This window comes from Ursus americanus, chromosome 4 (assembly GCF_024610735.1).
Source record: "Ursus americanus isolate L20-20 chromosome 4, mUrsAme1.1.p, whole genome shotgun sequence".
NCBI lineage: Eukaryota > Metazoa > Chordata > Mammalia > Carnivora > Ursidae > Ursus > Ursus americanus.
Window position 1 is genome coordinate 32003255 of NC_142130.1, and position 12488 is coordinate 32015742.

A 12488-nucleotide genomic window follows, 5' to 3' on the forward strand; every position below is an offset into this window, starting at 1 on the left:
GAGAGCTGCGGGCACCTCAGGCGGGAGGCGGTGGTCCTGGGAGCGGCCCCGGCACGCCGGGAGAGACTTGAGCTAGTGGGGAGAGCCCGGCCTGTGGGGCCCCAGGGGCCTGAGGGGGAGGGGCGCCTGGGGGTGCAGGAAGCAAATTGGCTTCCTGGGGTGCAGGAAGGACAGGTAGTGCGGGCTGTCCAGGAGACATACCTAGACGAGAAGGGGTCCCAGGAGGGAGAGGGGCCCCCTGAGGGGCACAGGATCCGGAGGCGCCGGCGGCGGAGGAGGTGGTAACCGACAGGCCGGCTGCCCGGCCCGAGGATCGCTCCAGGGCCGAGGTGAGCGCAAGATGTAGGGGCTTGGGGATTGGAGTGTTGGAAGCCACTGCCCGAGAGCAGGCAGTGTGTCCTGCTGGATCCTCTTCTGCCACCTCAGCCGGACCTCATCGAAACTGTCTGCAGGGAGGCAGCAGAAGGCAGCAGGTAAGGAAACCGAATTCTCTTCGCGGCAGGAGTTGGTGTGTTTTGAAGCAGGGGGCTGCAGTTATTTCAGGGGAGGGTGGTCTCCAAACCGCTCCTGTGCACTCTCCTGTGTTTAAATCTGGGGAGGGAGGAAGCAGTGCAGTTTTCAACAGCAAGACAGGATCCCTCCCCCAACCACCGAAAATGCCAACTGGAGTGATGGGGCATTTCCTTAGAGTCTAGACTGGAGATGAGGACTGTCTGGGTGGCTGCCAGGCCTGGGCAGAAGGAAGAGAGGGGTAGCCCCAGGCTAAGGTTGCAGAGGAGGTAGTCACCCCTCCACCTGTCTACCCCTGTTGATGGGGTGTCTCCATGCCAGGGCTGGGATGGTGCAATCAGCACAGGTTTCCTCAGGTCCTCCAAACACATTCCATAAAAGGGAAGGGGCAGCATTGCATTAACAGGACCTTATCTAGGAACCCTGTTTGCCACGTGATCTGAGATGTGAGTGTGGCCGCTCGTGACTTGAGCACGAACCTGACCTCCTGTCACACCTTCTTGTCACAGCTGGTTAATAACCCAGGGCCCAGGGCCAAAGATGAATAGTGGCAGAAGGGCAGAGAACTGCTGGTGAGGCCTTCCCGGTGTGGGCTCTCAGGACCCCAACCTGAAAGGGGTGGTTGAGGAGGGATGTTTGTACTACTGGACTCTGGGCGTCCTCTGTGGCCCAGAGCTCAGCCCCACCCCATGGAGGTGGACAGATGGGCAGCTGTGGCATCATGGGCTCTGTACCAGCCGGGGCTAGCTCCTAGCGCAGTGTAGAGTGGGGCTTGCAGGGGTGGGGACTAAATTTGGCTTCTTGTTGACTCCCCCCGTGGCCTGGGTGCCAGGCCTACTCATTCCTGGCCTAGAGGGGCTTGGTTGGCCAGTCTGTGGGCCTCATCCTCCTAGGGTTGTTCACCTCTTACCTGGGACCATGTGAGTTCCTGTTTCTATAGCCCTCAGGTTAGGGTGGCTGCAGAGTTGCTGCCGGCCTCAGTTGGGTCCCATCTTTGACCCAACTAAAGGCGTGGTCTCTGAGTCAGAGGGCCCCCAGACCCTTGTCCGAACCTGTGTGTGTGGAGATAGTCCTCTGTTGTCTGGGCAGGGGGAGCGGTGGTGGTGGTGGTGGCTGCCCGGCAAAGCCTTAGGCAGGCAGCTGCTGGGACTGTGCTGGAGGAGCCGGTTAGTCTGCTCCTCACGCAAACCCCAGACCGACTGTCAGCTTTGTCCCACGCCTGCCTGTCACACTGCCACCCCAAACACTCATGCACCGGAAGTTCAGCTGCTGTGTCCATGGTGCCTGGCTCTTCTGGGATGGCCAGACTGGTTCTGGCTCTCTGGCTTCAGTGGAGAGAATTGTCTGTTCTAAACATATACACACAAGCGTATTATCTTTATCCTATTTCAGGTGCACTTTTTTCAGTTTGTGGTAGATGAGGAGAAGCACTTTGACAGATCCGAGTTTAGACCACTTACTAGCTGTGTAACCTCCTGGGGCAAGAAAATGTCTCTGGGCTTCAGTTTCTGTGCAGTGGGCCGTGGTTTTCCCTACTCTGTCCTGAGTGTAGAGGGCTCAGACCCCTCTTTGGCAGTCTGGTGCCCGCTTTCTCAGGAGCCCTGGCTGGCAGATGTCGGGGAGAGGGTGTCGGTGTTCCCACACCTTGTCCTCTGGTCCCTAAGTCCAAGATTATCCCCTGCCCTGTGCTTTATTCTGGAAAATGAAGTGTTTATTCTTTTCGTTTTTAATAACAGCTTTATTGAGGTATAATGATATACAGTGAATGGAACATTTAAAACAGTAAGTTTTAACATATGTGTATATCTGTGAAACCACCACCACAATCAAGATAATGAACATACTTATTATTCCCAAACCTCCCAAAGTTTTTTGTGCCCCTTCCTAATTCCTTCATCGTGCCCCTCCTTTGCTATCCGTTTTCCCCCAATAGACTGGTCTGCTTTCTGTCACTGTACATTAGTTCACATTACCTATAATTTTATGTCAGTGGAATCAGACAGTGTGTGCTCTTTTTTTGCCTGGTTTTTTTCACTCAACATAATTATTTTGAGATTCATTCATGTCGTGTATTTCAGTAACTAATTCTTTTTGATTGCTGAGTAGCATTCCATTATTTGTATATACCACAGTCTATCCATTCTCCTGTTGATGGATTGTTTTTAGTTTTTGGTTATTACAAATAAAACTGTGAATATATGTGTAAGTTTTTCTATGGACATCTTATTTTATTTCTCTTGGGTAAATCTTTAGGACTGGAATTATGAGTCATATGGTAGGGATACATTTAACTTTTAAGGAAGTTGCCAGACTTTTCCAAAGTGGTTGTCATATTTGACGTACCTGCCAGTTGTGGATGAAAGTTCTAGTTCGTCCGCTTTGTCAACACTTGGTGTGATCAGTCTCTTTAATTTTAGACTTTCTAATAGATCTGCAGTGGTTATCTCATTGTGATTTTAGTTTGCATTTCCCTAATGACTAATATTAATTTTTTCATGTGCTGATTTGCCATTTGTATATCTGGTGATATGTCTGTTCACATCATTTACCCATTTCTCAGTTGTGGGGTTTTTTCATATTCAGTTTTGTGAGTTCTTTAAATATTCTGCATACAAACCCTTTATTGAATATGTTGGGGTTGGAGATGTTTGATTTGCAAATATTTCTTTCCAGTCTTTGGCTTGCATTTTAATTCTGTTTAACAGTGTCTTTTGACAAGCAGAAGTTTTAAATTTTAATGAACTCCCGTTTAACAACATGTTCTTTTATGGTTTGTGCTTTTGGTGTCATGTCCGAGAAATCTTTGCCTAACCCAAAGCACAGTGGTTTTCTCCTATTTTTCTTCTAGAAGGTTTATTTATTATTATTTTTTTAAGGTTTTGTTTTTAAGTAATCTCTACACCCAGCGTGGGGTCTCGAACTCACAATCCCAAGATCGAGAGTCTCATGCTGTACTGGCTGAGCCAGCCAGATGCCCCCCTTCTAGAAGTTTTATGGTTAAGGGCTTTACATTTAGGTCTGTGATCCATTTGGGTTAATTCTTATAAATGGTGCAAGGTATGAATTCAGCTTTTTGCATGTGGAGATCCAACTATTCCAGCACCATTTGTTGAAAAGACTTATCTTTTCGCGGAATTGCCTTTGCGCCTCTGTCAAAAATCAGTTGTGTTTATGCGTAGATGTAATGCTGGGCTCTCTTTTGTTCCGTTGATCAATTTGTCTTTATCCTAGTACCGCACTGTTTTGATCACTGTAGATTCATAGCAAATCTTAAAATCAGGGCAAGATCTTGAACTTTGTTCTTCCTTTTCAAAATTATTTTAGTTATTCCACATTCTTTGCACTTTCATGTGCATGTTAGAATCAACTTGTTAATTTCTACAAGAAAGCCCACTGGGATTTTGATTGGGATTGCACTGAATCTACAGATGAATTTGGGGAGATGTCCATTATCTTAGCAATAGTGAACCTTCTGACCCATAAACAATGTGTCTGTCTGTGTTTATTTGGATTTTTAAGAATTTCACCAGTGTTTTGTAGTTTTAGTATACAGATCTTTCACATCTTTTGTCATATATATACTTAAGTATTATGTATTTTTTATGCTATTGTGTATGGTATTTTTACATGGTATTTGGCTTTTTTGTTTATCTTAATTGTGGTAAAATATAACGTAAAATTTACCATTTTAACCGTCTTTCAGGGTAGAATTCAGTAGTGTTAGGTACATTCACATTGTTGTGCAACTATCACCACCGTCTATCTCCAGGACTTCTTCATCTTGCCGAATTGAAGCTCTGTACTTTTTAAACAATAGCTCTCCATTCCCCCTTGGAACCACACACATTCTACTTTGTCTTTTTGAATTTGACTATTCTAAACACGTCATAGGAACAGAATCATACAGTATTTGTCCTTTGGTGACTGGCTTTTTTCCCTTACCATACATGAAGTATTCAAGGTTCATCCATGTTGTACCATGTTTTAGAATTTCCTCCATTGTAAGAATATACCACGTTTTGTTTCTCTATTCATCCACTGGTGGTTGCTTTCACCTTTTGGCTATTGTCAGTAATGCTGCTATAAAATGGTATTGTTTTTAAATTTCAACTTCCTATTGTTTGTTGTTAGTATATATGTGAATACAACTGATTTTTGGGTATTGACCTTGAATCCTACCACCTGCTAAATGTATTCTAGTAGGTTTTTTGTAGCTTCCATTGGATTTTATACGTAGACTGCCATGTCATTTGCTAATAAAGACAGTTTTACTTCTTTCTTTCTGTTCCTTATGCCTGATAATTATTTCTTTATCTTGTCTCATTGCACTGGCTATATCCTCTGGTATAGGGTTGAATAGAAGATGGTTGCTTGTTCCTGATCTTCAGGGGAAGACATTCAGTCTTTTACCATTATACATGATGTTAGCTGTAGGTTTTTCATGTATGATCTTTATCAGTTCGAAGAAGCTTCCTCTATTTCTGTTTTGTTTTTGTCGAATTTTTTTTTTCTGTGACTGTAGGATTTTCTTTTTTAGTTTGTTAATATGTTGAATTAACTGATTTGTTAAAACGGATTTTCACATGTTAAGCCAACCTTGCATTCCTAGAACAAACTCCACTTAGTCATGGTGTATTATTCTTTAAATGTGTTGTTGGATTCTATTTGCTAAAGAATTTGTTAAGAATTTTGCATCTATTTTTTTTACTTATTTTATTTAAATTCACTTAGTTAACATATGTATCATTAGTTTCAGATGTAAAGTTCAGTAATTCATCAGCTGCATATGATACCCAGTGTTCATTACATCATGTGCTCTCTTTAATACCTATCACCCGGTTACTCTATCCCCCTCCCACCTCCACTCCAGCAACCCTCAGTTTGTTTCCTGTAGTGAAGAGTGCATCTATGTTTATGAGGACAGTTTTCTTGTACTGTTTATGGGATTCATAATATACATCTAATTTATAGTTTGCCTTCAAGTATGAATACCTATATTTTTATTAGTAACTATATAAGTAGATAATAGTATAAAACCTATATTTTTATTTCTCTCCTCTGGTTATGCTATTATTGCCAAAAATTACTCTTATACACCTTATAAACCCACACTATACTGGTCTCATTTTTCTTTAAACAGTCAGTTTATAAAAAAAAAAAAAGCAGTCAATTTATCTTTTGAAGTAATCTAATAAAAACATCTTAACTATTTATCTATGTAGTTGCTATTTCCAGTGCTTCATTTCTTTTTTTTTTTAAGATTTTATTTATTATTTATTTGAGAGAGAGAGAGAACGAGCAGGATGGGGAGGGGGAGAGGGAGAGGGAGAAGCAGACTCCCCACTGAGCAGGGAGCCAGTTGTGGGGCTTGATCCCGAGACCCTGAAATCATGACCTGAGCTGAAGGCAGCCACTTAACTGACTGAGCCACCTAGGCACCCCTCTTTTTTTTCTTTTAAGATTTTATTTATTTAGGGGCACCTGGGTAGCTTAGTCGGTTAAGCCTCTGTCTTTGGCTCAGGTCATGATCCCAGGGTCCTGGGATTGAGCCCCGTGTTGGGCTTCCTGCTCAGTGGGGAGTCTGCTTCTCCCTCTCTCTCTCTGTTATTCTGGCTCTCACTTTCAAGTAAATCAATAAAATCTTTAAAAAATAAAAAAGATTTTACTTTATTTGAGAGAGAGAGAGAGCGCACAGGGGGGAGAAATAGACTCCCCGCTGAGCAGAGAGCTGGATGTGGAGCTCAATCCCAAGACCCTGAGATCAAGACCTAAGCCAAAGGGAGATGCTTAACCAACTGAGCCATCCAGGTGCCCCATTTTCTTTTTTAAGATTTATTTATATACTTATTTTAGAGAGAGAAAGCATGAGCAAGGGGAGGAGTGGGGTGGGATCGGGGTGAGGGAGGGGGAAAGAATCTCAAGCAGATTCTGTGTTGAGTGTGGAGCCTGACCGGGCACTCGGTGTCACAACCCTGAAGTCATAAGTGGAAACCAAGAGTTGGCTCAACCAGCTGAGCCACCCAGTTGCCCGTCCTGTGCTTCATTTCTTTGCATAGATCCATATTTCTATATGGTATTATTTTCCTTCTGTCTGAAGGACTTCTTTTGTGGTAGTGCAGGTCTGCTGGTGATGAATTCTTTCAACTTTTGTATGTTTAAAAAGTTTATTTAGTCTTTATTTTATTTTATTTTATTTATTTTTAAAATTTATTTGAGAGAGGGAGAAAGAGAGAACATGAGCGGGGTGAAGGGCAGAGGGAGAAGCAGACTCCCTGCTGAGCAGAGAGCCTGATGTGGGGCTTGATCCCAGGACCCTGGGATCATGACTTAAGCCAAAGGTAGACGCCTAACCAACTGAGCTACCAGGCCACCCCTAGTCTTTTTTAAAAAGGTATTTCCATTAGACTAGAATTCTTTGTCATTAGTTTATTCTTCCAGTACTTAAATAATGTTGTGCCACTGTCTTCTCATTTCCATTTCTGTAGGAAATCTGTTGTCATCTTTTTTTTTTTTTTAAGTAAGCTCTATGCCTAATGTGGGACTTGAATTCACGACCCTGAGATCAAGAGTCACATGCTCCACTGAGCCAACCAGGCGCCCCCTCTGCTGTCATAGTTATCTTTGCTCTCGGTCTATAACCTATCTCCCTTGCCCTCCCTAGCTACACTTCAAGATTTTCTCTTTATAACCGATTTTGAGCAATTTGATTATGAGGTGTGTTGGTATATTTTTCTTCATGTGTCTTGTGCTTGGAGTTCATTGAACTTTTTGAGTCTGTGGGCTTATGCTCTTCGTCAAATGTGGAAATATTTTGGCTATTAACTTTTCAAATATGTTTTTATTCCCAAGTTGCTCTCCTTTCAGGGAACTGTGATGATACAAATGTTAGGCCACTTGAAATTGTCCCACTGCTCACTGATGCTTTGTTTATTTAAAAAAGAATTTTATTTTTCTTCTCCACAGTTTCTATTACTGTGTCTTCAAGTTCACCACGTTTTCTTCTGCAGTGTCTAATCTGTGTTTAATTCCATTCAGTTTATTTTTCCATCTCATGCAGTGTAGTTATTTATTTGTTATTTATTTGAGAGAGAGAGGATAGTAAGAGGGAGAAACAGACTCCCTGCTGAGCAGAGAGCCTGATTTGGGGCTCAATTCCAGGACCCTGAGATCATCACCTGAGCTGAATGCGGATGCTTAACTGACTGAGCCATTCAGGAGTATCTCATGCAATGTAGTTTTTATTCTAGAAGTTCAATTACATTCTCTTTAAAAATATATTTTTAGGAGTGCCTGGGTAGCTCAGTTAAGCATCGAACTCTTGATCTTAGCTCAGGTCTTGATCTCAGGGTCATGAGTTCAAGCCCTGTGTTGGGCTCCATGCTGGGTGTGGAGCCTACTTAAGGGGGAGGAAAAAAAAAATATATATATATATATATATATATATATATATATATATGTAGTAATACAGTTCTATAGTAATAATTTTAATAATTTTTAAATGTTTAATTATTTTAATTTACTTGTCTGCTAATTCTAACATCTGTGTCAGTTCTGGGTTGGTTTTGATTAATTGCTTTAAGTCCTCATTACGGGTCATAGTTCCTGAGTTTTTTGCATGCCTAATAATTTTGTATTGGATGCCAGAAAATGTAAATTTTACCTGATTTGTTGTTGGGTAGTTTTATATTCCTGTAACTATTCTTGAGCTTTATTCTGGGATGCAGTGACTTGGAAACAGTTTCATTATCTTAGGTCTTGCTTTTAAGATTTGTTAGGTAGGACCAGAGCTATGCTCAATAGAGGGCTACTAGTTCTCCTGCTGAGGCAAGACCCATCTGTGAATTCTACCCAATGCCTACCTTTTCCAGTTGGGCTGGTGGAAGCAGGCACATTTTACCCCCCTTGTGAGCACCAGGCATCATTACTTCTAATCCTTTCAGGTAGTTATTTTCCCCACCTTGGGTAATTTCTGCACATTCACGCGGTGATTAGTATTTAGCTAAATACTTGAGGGGGTCCCTTTACAAACTTCTGTGGTGCTCTTTTTTCTCTGGTGCTCTGTTCTGTGAACTCTGGCCTCTTGAGACTCCTCAGACTCTCAGCTCTATCTCCTCAACTCACAGAGTCTTTTGGGATCTGACTGGTTCCCTTCTCTGTGATGTAGCCTGAAAACTCAACCATAGGGCTGACTTCTTTTGTTACAGGTATCCTTTCTTTTGTTTCCTGATACCTGGTATCTTCAAAACCATGTTGTATATTTTGCACTTTTGTTGTTGTTGTTTCAGTCAGGAGAGTAAATGTGATCCATGTTATTCCTTGGCCAAAGATGAGATTTTGAGTTTATCTCCCTCATTGTCAACCTTTCACCCTTCTCATTTTTCAGTCTGTCCACTCTAGAAGTATCTCATTTTTCCTTCAGTCTCCTGTCTATGTTCACATTGTTATGGTGTAGTAAATTGTGATGACTTTTCCTTTCCTGCACACCTTTTTGTTCTCCCTGGAGTTGCTTTTGTTTGTTTGCTTAGTTTTCTATGCATGTTTCAATTAGCCAAATTCCAATAGCTGTCTAAATTTCTCACAATGTTAATTCTGTAATTGTTCTGTTGAATGTATCTTTCTGTAGAGGTCTCCTTCAGAGCCTTGTGCCCTGCAGCAGCATGGTCTGGTTGCTGTCTATCACAGATGCTTAGCTATCCTCCTGGGACCTCCTTTCAGCATCCTGGGCATCTCCTTCACTGCTCTTCTGTGTCCATGTCTTCCCCTTTGTTGTTTTACTGTCTGGTTTTGGTAGAGCCTGTCCTTTAGTAGTTTCCTGAGAGGAGGGTATATGGGTGGGAGATTATTTGGAGACCTTGCCAGCCTGATACTTAATAAACTGAATGTACAGATCTAGGGTGGAAATTACCTTCCTTTGGCGTCTTGAGGATATTCTTTTAGTTTCTAGAGTTAACATGGAAGTCTGAAGTCACTCCGCGTCCTGTGTCGGACCTGTGTGGGACCCTCTCCCTTGTCTGGAAGTGTGTAGGATCTTCTCTTTTTCTCCAGTATTCTGTTTCCTAATGATTTCCTAATTATGTAGCTCATTGTGGGTCTGTTTTCATCTGGCGCTGTATGCTCAGTGAACCCTTTTAATTTGGAAACTTGTACGTCAGGTCTGGGAAGTTTTCTTGTATTATTTTGGTCATTTCCCTCCCTCCCCACCTTCTCTCAAACTCCTTTTGTTTAGATATTGGGCCTTCTTCTACTGATCATATGGTTTTCTTATTTCTTTCTCTTCTGTTTGCCATCTTTGTGTCTTTTGCTCTTTATTGTGGAAGACCTGAACTTTATCCTCTATCTTTTCTATTGTAATTTTAGCAATTTTAATAGCAGTAAATGTCTGTTGATATTATTTTATGCCATGTGTGGCATGGATGAGATAGACATAAAACTCCTGAATTCAACTTTAGTAGTAGGAACATTGGGAGAATAGATTCGGATTTTTGATTAGGGAAATACCCACATTTCACTAAAACAAACAAAAAACTCCTCCCTAAAAGGGCTTAACCTGAAAGTTTTAAGGTCCAGAGTAACAAAGAAATTAGGAAGGTTAGGGTAAGTGTGAGAATCTAATAAGAACATTCTCAGAATGAATTTCTTGGGACTTCAGTAGAATGATTTCTCCATCCACTGACATTAGTGGGACTTACACAGAATTAAGAAATATCACTGGTATAATAAGTCATCCTGTAAACTGCTGCTCATGGCCATGGTGAGAAGGGCCTTCTGGAAGAGTGGTCAGTATCAACAGTGGGAGAGAATATGTGAGAATAGGACTGTTCTGGCCAGGTCAAATGATTGGTACAATTACTGGCTTTCTCTACAGCAGTGGTTCTCAACTCCAGTCTGGATTCCTCTGAAGAAGCTTTAAGATATGATGCGTCAGTCTCGCCTAGGCCAAGTTGATTAGAATCTCAGCGGGGGGGGGGGTGCTCTACGCGGACACTCCACTAGGTCCAAGTGATTTTAATGCATAGCCAGTGCAAAGAACACCTCCAGAAGACCCTTGCTTCCCAGAGTGTGGTCTACTGGACCAAAACGTGTGTCACTGGGGAGCTTGTTAGAAATGGAGAATCTTAGGGGCGCCTGGGTGGCACAGCGGTTAAGCGTCTGCCTTCGGCTCAGGGCGTGATCCCGGCGATCTGGGATCGAGCCCCACATCAGGCTCTTCCGCTATGAGCCTGCTTCTTCCTCTCCCACTCCCCCTGCTTGTGTTCCCTCTCTTGCTGGCTGTCTCTATCTCTGTCAAATAAATAAATAAAATCTTAAAAAAAAAAAAAGAAATGGAGAATCTTAGGCCCTACCCCATATCCATGGACTCTGAATCTGCATTTTGACAAGATCCCAGGTGATCTGTGTGCATTAAAGTTTGAGAATCACTATTTCATTTATCCATTCAATAGATATTTATGCGTGAGCACCTGCTGTGGGCCAAACTCTTGGTTTGGTGGGGTAGGGATGGATCTGTTGAATTTTTTATGTCACTACAGTGTTTGTGATCCCCCCCCCCAATAATATCCAGAGAGACAACATCTTATCTCTCTGAATATATATTAATGAGCGTTCTTTTTGTCTGAAATTTTCTTCTCCTGCGTAGTCTGTGTCCTCTTGGTTGCTTTTTCCTATGCAGTTTGCTCTCTCTCTTCCATGTTAGAGGCTTGCCTTGGGTGTCTGGTAATTTTGTGTTGTCAGCTCTCAGCTAGGGGTGGGAAGCTACAGCACTGGATTGTCTTGTTGCTGGAGCTTCTTTGTGTGGTGACCTGGATGGGCCATTTGTTGGGAACTCCTGGCATCGGTATCTTTATATCTTTCTTGACCTTGTCAGAGTCGCCAGAAAAGACACTGTTGTCTCCTGCCAAGAGGTGGAAGCCTGGCTCCATGTTCCAGGAGCAAGTAGAGAAGGGGACTGGGATCTCAACATCAGTGCGTGCTCTCCTTGTTTGAGACGTAGCACACACACACACCTCCCTCCCGCCCCCTGCCCTCCATTCTCCGTGAGGCCCACTGTGCCAGTCGAGATGTTCCATTTATCCCCTCTAGAGAAATCCCTGGCCTTTGCAGAGTGGTACAGGGACAGTCATCCAGTGGCTTTGTATGGGGGAAGGAGTCTGGGGGGGTGGTCTTACTGCTTTTTAAATAGCTTTTAAGTAATACTCTATATTTTTAGCACTTCCCTCCCCCACCTCTTCTTCTTGTAGAGGTTTTTGGGGCTTCCATCTCCCAGGCCGTTTGAGGATTCTATGGGGCCAGTCAGGTGCTTCTCACCTTGGGGCTTGTGATGTTTCTCTGGTCTCCTCCCACTTGTCACTTCCAAAGTCTTGTGGCTGTTTTCTCTGCTGTTCTTCCCATCCGTAGGGACTTCTGCCGTTCAAAAAATTTCTCTTCAATTTTTTTTTCTCTTTTTAAAACTGAAGTTTTGGTGGGGTTTCAGGAAGGAGTGGAATCGTGTGCATGTGCAATCTGCTGTCTTTTCCTGGAACCTCTATCCTCTCTTTAAACTTCCTCACGGAGTCCCTGGATTCCTCCGGTATGTATTTAATGATAGGACTCCAGCTCTGCCCTCCATGGGCCCGCATCTTTGAGCCAAGAAATTCAGTGTGCTGTTGTATATGGGCTGAGTCCTGGCTTCCTCTCTTACTCTCTGTGTGACCCTGGTCACCTCTCCAAACCTTGGTTTTCTCATCTGTAAAACAAGGATAATGCAGGGTAGTAAGGGGAGGATTGTAATCAGTCAGTGAAGATAAAGCTTGGGCAACCCTCTCGGGTCCCCTCCCTCTTCGGGAGTTTTGTATTCTGTCACTCAATAAACTTTATTACCGCTCAATAAACTTTGCTGCCCACCAAAAAAAAAAAAAAAAAAAAAAGATAAAGCTTTTTTGTTTTTAAACTAAATTAATTATTAGATCAATATCATTAGATCTAATTAATAATTAGATCAA

The 12488-nt window shown here is 42.8% G+C and overlaps 1 protein-coding gene across 1 annotated transcript in view; it reads left to right on the top strand.

The window, feature by feature from the left end:
• Positions 1–13: 13 nt before the first annotated feature.
• TNK2 (tyrosine kinase non receptor 2) overlaps positions 14–12488 on the top strand; it is a 46234-nt gene continuing 33759 nt past the window's right edge. The window contains exon 1 of the mRNA XM_087861551.1: positions 14–473. The gene's annotated coding sequence lies outside the window, so the exon portion shown is untranslated. The remainder of the gene's footprint in view (positions 474–12488) is intronic.